At 38.6% G+C, this 17,043-nt stretch overlaps 3 long non-coding RNA genes across 6 annotated transcripts in view; 1 reads left to right on the forward strand and 2 right to left on the reverse strand.

The window, feature by feature from the left end:
- Nucleotides 1-3,777, reverse strand: part of LOC139799484 (uncharacterized) — a 206,767-nt gene extending 202,990 nt beyond the window's left edge. For both annotated transcript variants that reach the window (XR_011727293.1, XR_011727292.1), the window contains exon 1: nucleotides 3,642-3,777. This is a non-coding gene — a long non-coding RNA (uncharacterized lncRNA). The remainder of the gene's footprint in view (nucleotides 1-3,641) is intronic.
- A 1,953-nt stretch (nucleotides 3,778-5,730) lies between these two features.
- LOC139799486 (uncharacterized) lies at nucleotides 5,731-15,864 on the forward strand. Its single transcript, XR_011727298.1, has 2 exons — nucleotides 5,731-5,962; nucleotides 15,689-15,864. It is a non-coding gene; the product is annotated as an uncharacterized lncRNA (long non-coding RNA).
- Nucleotides 12,913-17,043, reverse strand: part of LOC139799485 (uncharacterized) — a 101,210-nt gene continuing 97,079 nt past the window's right edge. For all 3 annotated transcript variants that reach the window (XR_011727297.1, XR_011727295.1, XR_011727296.1), the window contains exons 7-8: nucleotides 15,705-15,777; nucleotides 12,913-13,037 (exon numbers count right to left, since the gene is read on the reverse strand). This is a non-coding gene — a long non-coding RNA (uncharacterized lncRNA). The remainder of the gene's footprint in view (nucleotides 13,038-15,704; nucleotides 15,778-17,043) is intronic.

Genomic DNA, 17,043 nt, shown 5'->3' on the forward strand with positions numbered 1-17,043 from the left:
TGTAATTTCGAGTTCTAAGCCCTTTACTTCCAGTTCTACAGCAATTCATGGCTGAAAGAAAATGAAACCAGCATGCTCAGCACAAGTTGCCGCAAAGAGAATTCTAAGCTGTGAGAGCCATCACAGAGGGGATGTTTCTTTGGCCTGATCTGGCCTGTCATGAGCTTTGTTAGCAGTTATTTTAAAGAATAAAAAAATATTTTCAAGAACAGAATTTTGCAGATAAAGGAATCTTAAGAGCAGAGGCAGATTTTTAATTTATCTAGAGATCTACTATCTTAGAAAATTCTGATGGCATGGCTATATTTAGCAGTCATTCAGCTGGCAAATTAGTGCTCCACTATTCATTCTACCCTCAAATTTTCATGACATGAAACAAATCCAATTTTCTTAGACTTTGGAGAAACTAACTTTTAATCTAATTTGGTTTGTTGGCTGTTTGTGGTTTGGTTTGGTTTTTCCGCTTCTTACTGGGTTTTTCTTTCATTCCTTGATCTTAATCTTCAGTGTAGAAATTTACTCCTTAGGGGACATATGTAGGACAGTCCGAGGATACAGCTTGGGGGAAGGAGTTACCCAGAGCTCTGTATCAACAGTTCTAGAGCCCCAAACAGACATGAAACTGTTCTTGCTCCATAGCCTCCTTCAGATACTCAAAAAAACTTGTAGGTATTTGGAGATCCATTCATAAAGTCTGATGTGGCATAAAGGTTACAGTTTCTACTGGAGGCTGTGGAAATGTGATCTTCCTTTACCCGTGGCCTATTAGGAAAAAAAATGTTATACAGCTATAGCTGAAATTTTCTAGATGTCTTCCAAACCTATTTCATGAATTAGAGCCCCTGAAGACATGATTCGTAACAAATCACCTGGAACTGCTGCTGTGCCTTGAATAGTCATAGATTTAAAAAAATCTGCCCACAGATTTGCTGTTCACACTTCATTGTAAGGAGGAATCTTAATAAATGGCTGAAAACTCTCAAGTTGAAAACAAGTATCTATAGGAGGGTCAGAAACATGAATATGTTCAGCTCCTAGTAAGATTTAAAACTGCTCAGACTTTGCTTGAAGACCTTTCCTAGCCTGAAAATATCAGGTAGAATGAAAAAGCTCCCCTTGCTTTAGGGTATCAGAGTTTTTAATCCTCCCAACTCTTATTAATTATACAATTTGTTCATTTCTCAAAAAAATACCTTGTGATATTTATGGGAGGAAATCAAACAACAGTGGATTAAGTCAGTCAGTATGGAAATAAGACCTGAGGATTTGAAGTACTTCCAAGACACTGTTCTAGTTCTCTGTCCACAATAGAGCTATTTTTTCCCCGTTTGCTGTATGCATTAGCAGTAACAGGTTTGTCATGTATCTGTTTAAGTATAAATACAGACTAATAAACATTTTTGTTTCCTCCACCCATTTTAGAACAATGCACAATTTTCTCACCCCAAGGATGCATAGGTATTTATTAGGTATTCATCACATAAAACCAAAAAGTAATGCCTTTTATCACTAAATGCAGCCTCTTTCTCAGGCAGCGAGATAGTTTTAGTCATTTTTCAAATAGGATGCTGAAGTTGTAGGCTTTGGACAACAGGCCAACAGGTCCAGGGAAGGGATTCTTCCCCTGTACTCAGCAACTGTATTCTACAACTCCCTGAAAGGAGGTTGGAGCCAGGGAAGGGTCAGTCTCTTCTCCCAAGTAGCTACCAGTAAGACAAGAGGGCATGGGCTAAAGCCCTGACAGTGGTGGTGGTTTAGGTTGGATATTAGGAAAAAATTCTTTACAGAGAAGGTGATTGGAATGGGCTGCCCAGAGAGGTGGTGGATTCTCCATTCCTGGACGTTTTTAAAAAGAGACTGAAGGTGGCACTCAGTGCCATGGGCTGGTAACCACAGTGGCAGCGGATCAAGGGTTGGACTTGATGATCTCAGAGGTCCTTTCCAGCCCGGATGATTCTGTGAACTACTACAATCCTTTCATGCCTTCTCAAAAACAAAGGAATTCTGCCCAGTTCTGCTGACTTTTACCTGTGTGGGATGCAAGAACACCCACCCTTCAAGAAGGTTACTGTATAAATGTGGTTTCCCACAGAAGAAATGACAAAAAATTCTCTCTACAGAATGCCATTACTTTTTGCAGAATTCACCAGTCTATGACACTATATGGCCATGAAGTTTTCCAGTGAACTCAGGATCAATCGTGGCTCTTGACATTTATCTAACTTGAATGCCAGAGAATACACTTTTTGGTTTGATTTGTATCTGCTACCAGCTAAATGGATCAATAAGGCTTCTTCTTCTTTTTTCAGTGAGAGGAGGTCTACACTTGACATCTTCTTTTCAAGTTGGGCAAACAGTTTCATTCAAACCACAATGCTCAGCAACCTCTGATATTCAAGCAATACCCAACTGTTCTCCTATTGTTAAGGGATGTTTCAAATATCTATTATAAAGCCCTTTTTTTTTTTTTTTTTCTTTTTCTAAATGAGTTTAAAATGCAGCTCTAAAAATTCCCTTGGGATGAACCATAGCATGCTGACCTGACTGCTAGCCTCTCTTTCTCTTGCCTGCCCCCTGCCTCTTTAAAGTTTGAATTTAGATTTTTTTCTGCCTGGAGAAAAGAGTAAGGAAAATGAGTAACAAAAATAATCTAATTCCAGAACTAATAGGCAGACAACAAACTATCAATATCAGGTGTGTGGCTTGACTTAATATTAAAAAATATATTATATAATGTACACTTGCAAGTGTCAACCCCCTCAGATGTTCAAAGCATTAAAAGAAAGATGTAACAGGGAAGTTGATGTTAAAGGTCATACATCTGAAAAAGATTCTCCATCACCAGGTCAGGATTCATCAGCAATGCTGGCTACTGAGGAGGCAGTCAGGACTGAAAATCCAGTAGCAGTGTAGTTTCATGTTGCTTTTATCAGCATCAAATCAGTACTATTAGGTATACTGTACATGTCATGTTTCCATGATCAGAGCACACCATCATATGGCTTTTTCAGTGTTCCTGTTTCCTCAACAGCAAGTTCATTCTCCACAGAAATGCAAAACAGTGCTCTTAAAGAGGCAGACAGTTAATTATCACAGATATATTTTAGAAAAGGGGTAATAATACGTGCAGTCAACGTGATGTATTCTCAGTGGTCACAGCAGTGACAAAATGAGCTAACCACATGAGATTCAGAGTTAGCCTTCACTAGCCCTGGAAGTAATTAATTATCAAACTAATCTGTAACTATTAGAGCCCACGGAAAGGATACCTTCTGTAAACACTATTCCAGCAGTCTTTCTGTATGCCTGAAGTGTTAGGACACACTGGAAAGGACCCTTGGCTTTAATCCATAATTTCCATGCTTTTGTAGATTTAATTAAGATTGCACTTGGTCTGAAGAGAAATGTGAAGTTTTGTACTTGCTATTCACCCCATATTTGCAAGTACATGTTAGGGCTTTGAGTACTGAAAAACAAATGCTAAATGGTGATGAATTGTAAAATGTTCATAGAAAAATGTGGTTTTTTGTTTCTGAAAGAAAATTGTAGAAGTTGTATTAGCCAATTTTACAGGTCTATAAGGATATTCTGATATCTCAGTACAAATAGTTGTGCTCTCCCAACATGCACTGATCACATACCTCAGCAAAAAGAAACTAGTTGTGAAACTTGATTTAGAAGCAGGTAGGTGGTGTCCTCACTCTGACAGCAGCAGTATGGCTTCTGTCGGGGTGATACAGGTAACAATACCATGTCCAACTGTAAGATAGTCTGTCAAATGACAAATTCAACCATAATCAGCACATACTTTGTGACAGATGGGTCTCAAGTCCTTGTCTCACTTGTCATATCACCATTCACCAATAAAAATGTTTTGGCCTTTTACAAACTATTATTGTGTTCTGCCTTGAACAACATCTTTTAGCAGTGAGGTCCACAAGTTCATTTAAGAAGATATACTTCATTTTCCATTTACACATCCCTATTTTGAACTTGGTAAGGAAAATCAGAAGTATTATCAGTAATGCTTCACGTTTCTTTACAAATATAATCTAGTTCATATCACTCCAACCTCCCCTGTTTTAGAGACTTAATTGTTCCACTCCTTCTCTGTATGGGAGAGACCTCGTAACTCTTCACATTTTAAATAATAAGTTACTCCTAAAATTTAATGTTATATTTTTAAAATCTATTTTCTTCCTCAGAAATGTCTTTTAACTTGTTCTTGTGATAGAAATATTAGTATTTTACTAACAAAAGTTAAATGCTAAAGTGTCAAAGCTAATCAAATGACAGTTCTACAATGAAGTAACTCCTTTATAGCTTTTTAACTTTTTCTGTAATCTTTATGAAGTTATTCTGATCTTTGCACCTGAAATTACGCCTTCCATCAAGGGTCCACTGAACTAGGATACTATGATGCTTTTCCTGTGAGATTCTATTCCCAGAATTTTTATGTCCTGAAGGAACAGAAGCATATTCCCAATCCTTTTAATTTCAGGACAGTAATCTAGAACAAACTCCAGTGGCTTTCATCTTTTATGTAAAACATATAAGCTGCAGAATCAAGAAAACAGAGTATTTCATGTTCTGTGCAGCAGGAAAAAGACTGGAGTGCTGCAGCATGTCAGTAGCTGGAGCTGCATGTGATGCATACCAAAGCCAGCTGCAAGGGCGTCTCTGCTTTCCTCTTTGCACAGAATGTATGAACAGTGCACTCTATTGCTAAGCCCCAAGATGAAAGCTGTATTTGAAAAAGTGAGAAACCATTACTTCTAACTTGCTGAAAATATACACGTATATATATTTGATACAGTAATAATTTGAAAACTTATAAATGAGTGTAGTTGATTTATTTATAATTAGCAACCTTTGAGCCAAAGCTTTGTGGGATATTCCTTAGAGCAGTAATATAGCATGACAAGAAACACAACAAGCTGAAGTTGCTAATTAAGTTCACTTAAACTTTCCATTAGGAAACCTGGGGTCAGGTACTTATAGTCTGAAGGCTCACCACTATTTGGGTTAAATGAACTGTTCCTTACAGCTGTAATCATGATGTACAACACAATTTTGGCCACGGCTATTTCCTCTGTCAGAAATCCATCCACAGTTGCAGTTGGAACCCACGTGCATGTGAGGATTGATTTCTTGACATTTTGTCAGTGCCACTTCTCCCTGCATGACTGCTGATCTGATTAGAAAAAGAAATTTGCCTTGGTGGAAGGCATGTGTTCCATTTCCTGCCCCTGGCAGCAATTCACTCCACAGGGTTCCGCCAGCAGCGAGCACTCAGTTAGTCCCTCCCTCTGTCTTGCCCTAACCTAGAGCTTTGATAGAGGAAGAAAATGTTGTTAAAAAACAGAGAGAGAGAGAGAGGAAAATTCAGGTAAACAGCCTGAGAAATTAATAGAAGCTGAGAATAAACCTCCATGCCTTATCCCTTTTCACCTTTTTTTAAAGCAGATCAGAATAGCCTAATTTTAACACTTTTTGGTGCAGAATGGAATATAACATCAAAATTTAAATGGCAGGAGAGAGAAGAGGGGAAGGATACAATGAATTTTAGCAATATTGTGAACAGGGGAAAAAAAAAAGCTCCCAGGTTCTGGCCATTGTAAATGAGACCATCTCAATTTCACTTGCTGAATGGCTACAGAACAGCTCACAGAAAAATGGAATCAGCTTCCAAGCAACTGTCCCAATGACAGTCATCATAAAGCTGGGAAAGCAAAACTGCTTCCAAGCTAGCCCCCATTAATTGTTCCCACAGCACCTTTGCTGCTCAACACAAGCTGTTGCAGCCCGGAGCTTATTCCATTAGGGCCTGAAAATACAAATTAGCCCTGAAAAAGAAAGACACCAAGAACAGCAGGTCAAGGGAGGTGATTCTCCACCTCTACTCCACTCTCAGGAGACCCCACCTAGATCGCTGTGTCTGGTTTTGGAACTCTTAACACAGGTAGGACATGGGGCTCTCAGAGCAAGTCCAGAGGAGGGCCACAAAGATGATCAGAGGGCTGGAAAACCTCTGCTGTGAAGACAGACTGAGACAACTGGTGTTCAGCACAGAGAGAGCACAGGGGAGACATTATGGTGGCCTTACAGTACCTGTGGGAGGGACTTCTTGTAGGAGCAGATAGCAATAGGACAAGGGGTAACTGGAAGAGGGTAGACTTAGGTTTGACATTGGAAAAAAATTCTTCACTGTGAAGATGTTGAGAAAAGGTTGCCCATGCAAGTTGTGGATGCTCCCTCACTGAGAGTGGTGAAACCAGGTTGAATGGACCTTTGAGCAACCTAGTCTAGGGGGGGGTGTCCTTGCTAACGGCAGGGGGGTTTGTGGACTGAGATGATTTTTAAGATCCCTTCTAATCCAAACCATTTTGTGATTCAGTAATTCTATGAAAAGAGGGGAACAAGAACTGAGAGACAAGGAAGCCTTTGAATTATTTGAATTTACCCTTCAGTCTTGAATTCCTTAAAATAAGCTCCATAGACATTGCTATGCAGAAAGGGAAAAAGGAGGTGGCACAGAAACATCATCTAACTTCTTAATGTGTTTGGTTTTTTTTTTAATTAAAAATTAAATTTTTAATTCAAGTTATTAAAGCAGCAACTTTGATGCAATCGTACACTTGCATGTTTACAATCTGCTTTGTATTAGTGCAGAAGATGTAGTCAGCCAGAGTGAAAAGCTTTTTATATACACACGCTTTAAACAGAAGTATAAGAACTTTAAAGTTTTTGATGGCAGGACATACCAGGTGACAGGTATTCTAAAATGCTCCCCCAGTCCAAAGATGTAACTCATTTAAAGCCAACCTGCAGGCTTCTGAAACAGAGAACTGTTGGGCAGAATTCCGATTTCTCAGACACCTCTTTAATGGGACCTCAGCTTTGTAACTAGAGCTAAGTTGCTCTGGAGAGTATTCCCAGACAGGTGGCTGAGACTGAGCAAAAGCTGTAAATGTCTAATTCAAATCTCGAAAATAGAGGCAAGGTTTATTACCTACAGGCTTACTTAGCCTTTAATGTACATTATTGCAAGCATTCTCTGCCTGTGAGAAATGTATAACAAGTATCTGAGATCAAGGTTAGATTGCTTTGTTTACTCAGAGAATGAAGGAAAAAACAACAGGAACCACAAAAGGAATCAAATTACATAATCTGCTTATAAGTAAGTAGTAACTACATCCATGGAAGTAAGAGGGGAAGTTCTCTGTGTCACCAGATCTTAAACTGACTTACAAAAGCCCAACTGAACACCCACTCACACCGTTGAAAGAAAATACTGGTTTGAACTCATCCTCAAAAATCAACTCCATCATTAGTCTCTATCTCCCATTATAGTCTTCCTCAGGTGTGGCAGATTGGCTGGGGTCCTCAAGAGCCAAAAGCAAGGCTGAGAATACCAACCTTTCCCAATTTTAAAAGCTAACAATACAAAAATCCCTGCTAGCCTCACAAATGAACAAGAAATTAAAGTGCAGTATTATTGCAGCTAGTAAGAACCACAGAGAAGAAACAGCAGACTTCACACTGCTTACCAATTAATGTTGTTTCTTCACAAGGTTGTGTTAAACTAGTTATGCTTAGACACTTAAAGATAAATGGTATTAATTTAAACACATTACTAATAGTACCTTCACTATAGCAATTGGATTTCACCCAAAATTCTGTTGCACCTAAATTATTCTGTCATACTAGCTGCTACTGTAAAAATGCAAATTTGTCTTCTAGAAGTAGGATATATTGTGCCAAGTTTCCCCGTAGCATTTATGACAAAAATATTTTACTTAAAATGTCTGGATATTTTCAAATAGTATTCCAACGGGCTGCCAAATTAATGGTTAAAAAAAATACCATATTTCAGAGCTGTAAGGTAACAAGAAGCTGTGCTATTGCTATGGACAGTTGAAGCCAACTAGCAGACAAGAACACAAATTTTGAAGAAATGCCACCCCTTTCAATTGCATGTTTTCTATGGCTGAAATGTGAAATATGTATTATTTAAACAAAGAAACTGAGTGCCTACATGGGGCAGGAGTAGGAATTTCCCTGAGCAGTTATTTCAATTACCCATCTGTTTAATCAGAAGACTGCCATTCTGCTGCAGCAGCAGCACAGACACACTTCTCACCAGGGCCCCTCACCCCTGCACTGCTGTAAATGCAGAGCATTCCACTCTGAGTACAGATACTCTGTTGAGCACTAGAAGAATTCAGAGCATTCATTAGAAGGGTCATACAAAGCAGCTACTAAAGTCTACAGGACCTTTAGCATGGGATGAGACTGCAATTGTGATAGCAGGTTGAGAGGACTCAACATAATGTTTGAAGTGACAATAACAGAGAACAGAAAGAAAAGTAACTCTCCCACAAGATGCTTAAGGTTAAGACAAAGAGCTGCTGCACCAAGATCATGTGGGATAAGCAGTGACCAACTACTATACTTATCTGAATTCAGCAAGCCTCCCTGCTTAGAAGTTTAAATTCTTCTAATTTGGCTCAGTGTTTGTAGCTGTCTAATCAGTTTAGTTTATACCATCTTAGCAGCTTAAAATGGTTTCCTCTATTCTGGAAAGATTCTGGCCAGCCAGAGCTGACTGAGCTGTGCCAAGCTTGTTGCCCTGCCTCCAGCTTCAGGGGGTCAGTGACTCACTGTAGTCCTGGCTGCAACTGAACAACATTAGGATGTGCAGCTCTTGACAAGAAACTGAGAGCCTAGAGAATAAGTAGGCTCCTACCTATCATTGCATAGGACACTTTTCTACCAAAGCAGGAGCAGATCCCTGGGCAGGCAGCTGAGAGGCAGTGCTGTGAGATGTGGTCAGAACAGGAAACGTAGGACAACACAGGGAAATTAAAGAAGCTGAAAATGAGGTGAAGGCAGAGAGCAACCACGGTTTTGGGGGAGTGATGCTTCAGTACACAGCAAGAACAGGTGCAGACAAGAGCATTAAGTAAATGTTCATCAGGAATAGTTAACCACTGCATACACTGCAGAGAGAGATGCAGAAAGAATTATCCTGAGCCACTACAGCAACTAAGAGGAAACTCATGTATATAGCTTTCAAAAATCCTTTAAAAAAGTCTTACAAAGAGTCAGAATTAAATATCATAGACCAGAGCCTTAACCACATTAGTGAATCAACAGCACTTTTGTGGTAAGTATTCCAAATGTGGTTTTACTTGTGTCTAAAGGATCCTTAAAAGATAGCTATGGCTAACTATACAGAGCAAACAATTGATTACATTCCTATACAAACACCCCTAATAACTCCTTAGAATGGGCTGTGGCATTTTTCCACTAATTGTAGAAATAACTAATGGGTACCCTGAGCATGTGTTATTTATCTGCAAGCCAATTTTAAGATATTTCAGCTGTGAAAAGCAACAAGGCATACATACTTCAGAGCACACACTATGTGCCAGTAAAATAAAATGCCCATTGTGAACTGGAAAAATAAAAAGGAATTTTTATCATGGGACTCCAGTATCATTAAAGATACTAAATCCTGTGTTAGCTGCCAAAGAACAGGGATTAACCTGAGTTCAGTCTTCCTTGCACAGGTTTTCAGAAAGGTTGTAGAAATCATAAGAAATTGTGTTTCAAGGATCATAACTCACCAATTCAGAGATCCTAGCCCAAGCTGACTTGGATTGCAGCTATATATTTCATCCATTTTAGTGGCCAGGAAAGAAGGAATAACTGCAGTTATGCTTTCCTGTCGAGTCACTCCATCACAAAGATACTCTACTTCACCTGTTTTGGGCTTTTTTTTTCAGTGCATGATCCAGAACACAAAAAAAAATAAATCACAGTAACTTGAATAAAGTTAAATATTTCAGATCTAGATGCACCTCTTCTGTGACTAGGGTCTCCTGAAGAACTCTGCTGTACCTAACACCTTTATTCTTCATTTTCTTTTGAGACCTGATCCCAGTTCTTGATTCCCTAATATGCTCATTGTGGGTTTTCCTACTATTAGTTTGACATTTCAAAGTGTTGGCACTCACCAAGAATGAAACAAATAATTTCTTGCTTGTCATAGGTACTATGAAACCCTTTTCATCACACAGCTAGATGGCTGGGACATCCAGTAAGGGACAGAGCAGCTTCAGCTTCCTGCCTTTTGCCCTTTCCCCACATTCCAAATTCCCTGTCTTCATTGCCAGGAGGATACCTGTGTTGAGATGACCAACTTCCAAAAATTTCCAACTGAAATTTCTTTCATTACATTCAGAATATTCTTCCAATAAACATGGAGAAACCAGACAATAGATACAGGTAGATGTGGAAGATTTATCATTGAAAAACTGAGCACAGGGTAGGGACAATTTTATCTAAATATATTTCTTCTCAGTACCAAGTTTTGCCAAATTTGCATTGTGTAATTAAAAAAAAAGCTACTGGGAAATCGAGGTGCAGCCTTCTCCATTACATTACACACTCACCTCTATGTTCTGTTTGGCTATATATATTAAAAAAAAAAAAAAAGGAAAAACTTATTGCGACATTTATAACTCCTCCACGTGTTCCATGCCAACAGTAATTCAACTGGGCTCCCAGGAAACCTATTTATCTTTCAATCTGGGAAAATGCCTTTCCATAACAAAGAAGATCCTGATAGAGTTTTCTTGCAGACTATATTGCTGTGTGATAGATGGTCCAGGTACAGTATTTCTTCATCTGCCTTCCCTCAGTGCAGCTTCACAATGAGTGTTAACAGGCCAGCTTTAAACACTGAGCAGAGCACATTTGTGGTGTAATGTGTGGAGATGTGACTGGGCAATTTCCCATTAGCACTAATGCACTCTGCATGCCTAAACCCCTAAACATCACCCTGGAAATTTAGTTTCAAAAGTTCCCATAATGTTTGGGTGTTGGATTTTTAAAAAACAATTGTTAGTCTATTACACATTCATTACTCTTGCACTAGTCAGAACTTTCTCTTGTCATTTCAGTTTAGACAAATAATCACAAGATACAACTTGCCAACAACTTCACATATTAAATTCTTTTTTTTAATGAATCTTTAAAGATGACACTAACATCTTCATTTTCTCACCTGTAGACCTACCCATAAATGCTAAATCTACGATCTAATGACAGATTTTGTTGACAAACTGCAATGCTTATTTTTTTACAAGCACAAAAGGTACTACATTTGACCTTATTTTATTCACAATGCTTCTATCATTAAAGATAAAGACAAAGTGAGTGCATGCATCTCACTTTTATTTGTTGTTTGCTTTTTGGACGTTCTTTTTTTCTATTTAGGCATTTAAAGCATTAACAGAAAACCAGATCAAGGATTTTCACACTCACAATGTGAATGTGCATAAAACCAGGTGGAACACTGGAGTAAAAACTGAAGCATGCTTGAGGTAACATTAGAATTATAAGCATGTTCCAAGTGGGAACAATGTAAGCATTAAAAAATAAAATACGAAAAGAAGTTTGCTCCCACCTTTCCTACCATACAATCTAAATATATGTCTGCCTTGTAAATCATGAGATCTTAAATTATGCATGAGTGGGAAAATCTCATTTAATTAGGAAAGGGCCTGCAGTACTGGACTTATCTTTCTGCTAATAACATTGTTAAGGAAAACCAAGAAGAGCTAGGTGGGTGTATGCTGGGAGAAGGAAGATGAGTGGTATAAATTCTCAAATGTATTTCAAGGAGTAAACTGATATGAAATACCATCCACAGGCAATGGGTGAGGTTCAGTTTGTACTCTGTGGCTGAGATTTCTAAGTGGGCACAACAAATGGAGTCCACTACATTTACAACAATTTGCTTGTTCCTTTTAGTGGCTTTCTGAAGTGGAAGTTGCTGCAACAGACAAGTGTTTAATTCTTCAAAAAGCCCAATTTCTCCTTATGAGACAATAAAGCACTTCCTCTTGCAGCAGCAGGTCAGCACTGAAGGCATCCTTAAAACTCTAACCCCAATGTGCTAAACACACTTAATATATCTTTCAAGTGCATACAACACCACTTCCTCCCTGGTACCAGGATGTTGTAAAATGTCTAATTAGTCCTTATAATAGTGCTGACACCTCCACAGCACATAAAAGGGAACTTTTAATTTACAAAAGACAACTTAGGTTGTCCTGATTTTTACCTTTAATTAGACTATAAGACATAGCTCAATGAGACGAATATCCCATTAATTTGGCTGCAAACCAACATAGGAGGCATCGGCTTAGGGTATGAGGTAGATTTGTGAGGCTTTTTTACAAGCAATACTCTAATATTTTGAATAGATTTTTAATACACACTGTTTCATGGATTATTTAACTCTCTAAGGACGCAGAAAGAAATATTAAATCTAGTATTTTAAATGTCAGATAAATGACTCAGTTTAAAGGAAAACAAGGATTTTTTTGTTAAATTTCTTGAGATGGCACCAATAACTCTCTAGATTTTGGAAATTACTTTGTGATGTTTAGATTTTATATTGGTGCAATAATTGTGCGCAGTAGGGTACTATACGTAGCTATGAAATTAATTTAAAAACAAAATAAGGAGCATGATGAAAAATACAGAAAAAATCAGTTCCCCCCAAGAGAATATAAATAATTTTTGGAAGTAGAAGTGTTTCTGTTGCAACATGAAACTTAGTAAGTCAAAATTTGCAATCCTAGTAAGGATTGTACCCCAATGACAGGTAACTGCATGTGTCTGGGTAGTCAGACCAGGGGAAACTGCAGTTGTAGAGCTGTCTAACAAAATCAGAGGAAGCGAGCAGTAAAAGTCTGAGCAGTTAAACATCACCATCCAGCTACCACTGTGTAATGCAAGACCTAAAATATGGGGAAATGTGCACTGTGATATGTAGGGGACATAAATGTGACATTTGGCATGAGCATTTGCCTCACCTGTCATCCACTCCAAAGGAGGTGGGCAGCCTGAGAGGTCCTTCTTTCTTCGTGCCAGCACACCAGGAATTGGCAAGGAGGTGGCTGCTGCCCTCTAAGTCTATTTCCAAATAGGAACTTCAAGGAAGTTCTTCATTCATCTCCCTGTAATGAATACAAGACAATAGCTCTTGAAGCTATATACCAGAGAAGAAATATAAAGAATATGTAGGGTCTATGTGAAGGCACAGGTTCAGGCACAAAAGTAAAATGACCTGCTTCTTTTGCAAAAAGTGGTGATATCTGAGAAACAAAATGCCTGCTCTGGAATAGGGTAGAAAAAACACCCAACAATTTAAATTAAAATTTTCAGTGGATCTGCAGAATAATTCCATGATAAAAAAGAGTTCTCTTGTATAAAGAAAAATAACCAGAATACCTAATCAGAAATTATTTTTCTCACCTTCTTTGGAAACGTAAACAAAGAAATGGTGGTTCTTTGGCCCATTTCTCTAATCAGAGTATTGCATCCACATAGATTTAAGGTTTCTGCACAGCTTTTTATTACCCATTCTTTCATCTCCCACCCTGAAAGCAACTCCTGCCTATATGTCAGAAACAGCACTACAGTGTTAACAGATGGAATAAAGAACAAGGTGCTGCACGGCATAGCAGGGAATCATTCCCATCCCTCCCTCAGTCACAGTCATCTACCCTTAGTGTCCACACAGGTTTTGAATGACTTCACCACCTCCCAGGGCATCTCTGGTACCCTTACAGTAAAGAAGTTTTATCTTCTTGGTTTGAGGTTTGTTTTTGTTGTTTTATTTGGGTTTGGCTTTTTTGGTTTGGGTTTTTTTAACCAGCTAGTTTATAGTAGGTAGTAATGCCCTAATTTTTCCAGGAGGCTCTTGCTCCTTAGAATCTCCCAGCTTCATGATTTATTTGATCACTGCACAAAGGTTGTCTGGATATGCTTGTGTTGCTCATTGTTTTGCACGTGGCTATTCATTACAGTAGAAGAAATTTAAGAACTCCTAGATGGTATTATCATTTTCATATCTAGTCAGCCTGATGCATTTACTAGAAGCAGGTGGCATGAAAAGGTGGATTTGGAAATAGGATTTCAAGAAAGAAAAATACAGAGAAATGGGAGAATACAAAGAAAGGTGGGAATATTTCACATCCTGATATAAAAATTAGAGCAGAAGTGCTGTCTTTGTTTATAGAGGCTACAGCTCTCTTCCAAGCTCTAATGATTCATTGCATATCACAGGATTAAAAGCAAGGGGCTGGTACATTAGACAAGCTTGAGCAGTCAGCCAGGCTTCTTACTGAACCAGCCAGCATTTGCAAAAGCTTCCTCTTTTTGAAAATCCCCTATTCATTTCTCAGGAAAAAAATCCACAGGAATTTTCCTTTTCAGTACAAATTTAGTGCTCTAAAGAGCGAGGTACCACAGAGCCCTCACATGAAAGCCCAGACTCAGGGCAGCAGCCTTGACTATAGCAAGCCTGTGCTCTGCAGGGCCAAGAGAGATGCTGAAGGCTGGCGTTGATCACTGGAGACAGACTATAATCTCCTCCTGCCAACAGAGCTGGTGACAACTGGGGCAGAAACTGAAACGAGTATTCATTGCTGAAAGTTAAAACTTGAAGAATACTCAAACAGGCCTTTGTAATTTAAATACTTCAAAATAGAGGCATACACTTCACTAACCTTCCCACTAGCATCAAGAGAGCATTTGTCAAAGGCTTCAGTGGGAACCACAATTATCCCTTAATGATTTTGCCATTACAAGACTTCTCTATTTTGCTATTGCAAATCATAACCCACAGTCACGTCAACAAAACATTAGAAAATCAAGATGCAGGAACTCAGAAAGTCTTGGAAATCAGCACTTTTGTCTGCGGAAATGAAATGCCCTTCTCCAGTTTCAGTTTCTGCTCTTGCGACTCAGGTTGCATTCTGCTAAATCAATCACACTGTGAAATACATTAACACTGCTCTCCCCCAAAACACTGCTCTTCATGGACTCTTAGGATAAGGATGCAAAGGAATCAAAGCAGACCCCTGACATATGCAACTAATGCTCCACCCTCCTCTTATCACAGTGTTCTACAGAGTTACAGACCAAACTGTACTTACACATTCTATAGTATTTTCCTCTTGCACCACACTCATAAGAAGAGCACCAAAGACATAGAGACCACCAGGACCTGCCACTCGAAGCTCAAGCTATCTCAAAGGATAAAGCCTAGTACTGCATAGTCAATATTTAGTTTCTAATGACTGTTATCAATTATGATTTTGCTGTCACACATTCTTTTATGACAATTGCAAGAATTGAAAAATAATGTTTTTTTGTTACAATAATATGCTGAGGTACTGCATTCAGCAGTTTTCTTTCTCAGAAAATGGATGTGTTTCTCACAAAAGCTTTCAGCTGAGTCCTGAACAAGAAGGAGAAGTTGGTACTCAAGATCTCAGCTCTCCAGGGCTTAGAAAGAGATATGAGTATAGGAAATACATCTCATGGGCTCTTCGTACTCCACTGAAAACCAAGCTGCTCATAAATAATTACTGTATAGAGTTGTTTAGATAGACCTAATGATTAATTGTGTACTGTTCTGATTACTCAATGCTATATAAAATATCAAAACTCTTATGTATTGTTAGGTGTTTGGTATACATCTGATTACAATACAGCCAAAAAGAGCTTCCATTTTGTAAAGCAAAAGAAAAAGTTGATGCACTCAAAAGCTGGGCCTGCATGTCTGGAAACACAGTAAAACATGTACTGCTTTCTTTTAAAGGCAAAAGCAAACTTACATGAACAAACAGAGAATTTAATTAAAAACAGAAAATGAGGATGAATTCTGGGCATTTTTCAGGATCAAGTGACCTGGAAAAAGAGAGGAAAAACCTTGAGTGGATAAAAAATGTTTACAGTGCAAATGAGAAAAAATAAAGTTCAAATAAGCAATTAAAACTGGAAAGGGAACTTCAAAAAATATTTTAAGAGAAACTCTGAAAATTATATACCAAATGATATTTGACGCTTTATTTACACAAAGACACACAGTTCCCCCCTCCATGCTGCATATTTCTTCTCCTTCTACAGCCTTTGAGCTGCTGCAGTATCTTAGACATGATGGGTGAGGTTTTTTTCACTTTCAGTCATTACTATTGGCATGGCAGTGGCTCCAGACACCTGTAGGTGTAATTGGCCTCCACCTGTCCTGGGATCCTGTCCCAGGTGAACCAGGAAAAGCCAGCTTGCATGCTTCCACAGCAAAGGTTTTCATGTTTTCATCCTTGTACCATTCTGAAATTATTTGAAGTGTTTCACACGCCAATTCAAAACCTCTGAATTCTGCCTGGTTTTGAAAACTGTGTACCCCAAGCTGTACAACTTAAAGCAAGAGAATCAGCTACAATTTCTTCCTGACAGCTACAGAGCACAGTTACTCACTGCAGTTTTCCCTAATTCTGGCAGTTCAGTGCACCATGAGTCATTGTCCTCTCCTGCCAACTACTGTTTCAAAGCACAAATCTCCATAAGGGGAAAATTAAATATTTCTACAAATTCAGCCTTCAAGAGCCAAGAGAACTGTCTCACTGAGAGTACTTCTTGACATGACACACAGAAAAAAAGCTCATCACAATCACTGCAGAGTAATCAGAAAATGTAATCATATTCCAGACCTGTCACGTCTTCTGTTTCCAGGACAGCCAAGCACATTTTTGACATTTGGGGTCTGTTCCTACTGCCACTGAAGTCAAAGGCAAACCCTGAACTGGCCTGAACAGGCACAGCCCCACTATTATGTTACAGAGCAGAGCCATCAGAAAACTGCAGATCTTCCTCAAGATAGATTTACCCAGCTGAGCTGCTGCTTCTCTCCAGCAATTCTACCAGGTAAGTTACCAGATTTCATAAAATAAAGACAAGCAGTTATAGGATCAAGAACTGCTTTTCTTGTGAGAGGGACCAAATTACTTGTTCCTCAAATTAATTTACCTTCTATATTTCCCCTAAATAAATAAATTACTAAATAAACAGCATAAGAGCAGAACAAGACATGCTTCTTCTAGTGCTTAACTAATTAACAGTACGAATTAGTGTTTAATGGCAATGATAATTAAAATCAGATTTCCGTGAGTCTAT

Source organism: Heliangelus exortis, chromosome 9 (genome assembly GCF_036169615.1).
Source record: "Heliangelus exortis chromosome 9, bHelExo1.hap1, whole genome shotgun sequence".
NCBI classification, from domain to species: domain Eukaryota; kingdom Metazoa; phylum Chordata; class Aves; order Apodiformes; family Trochilidae; genus Heliangelus; species Heliangelus exortis.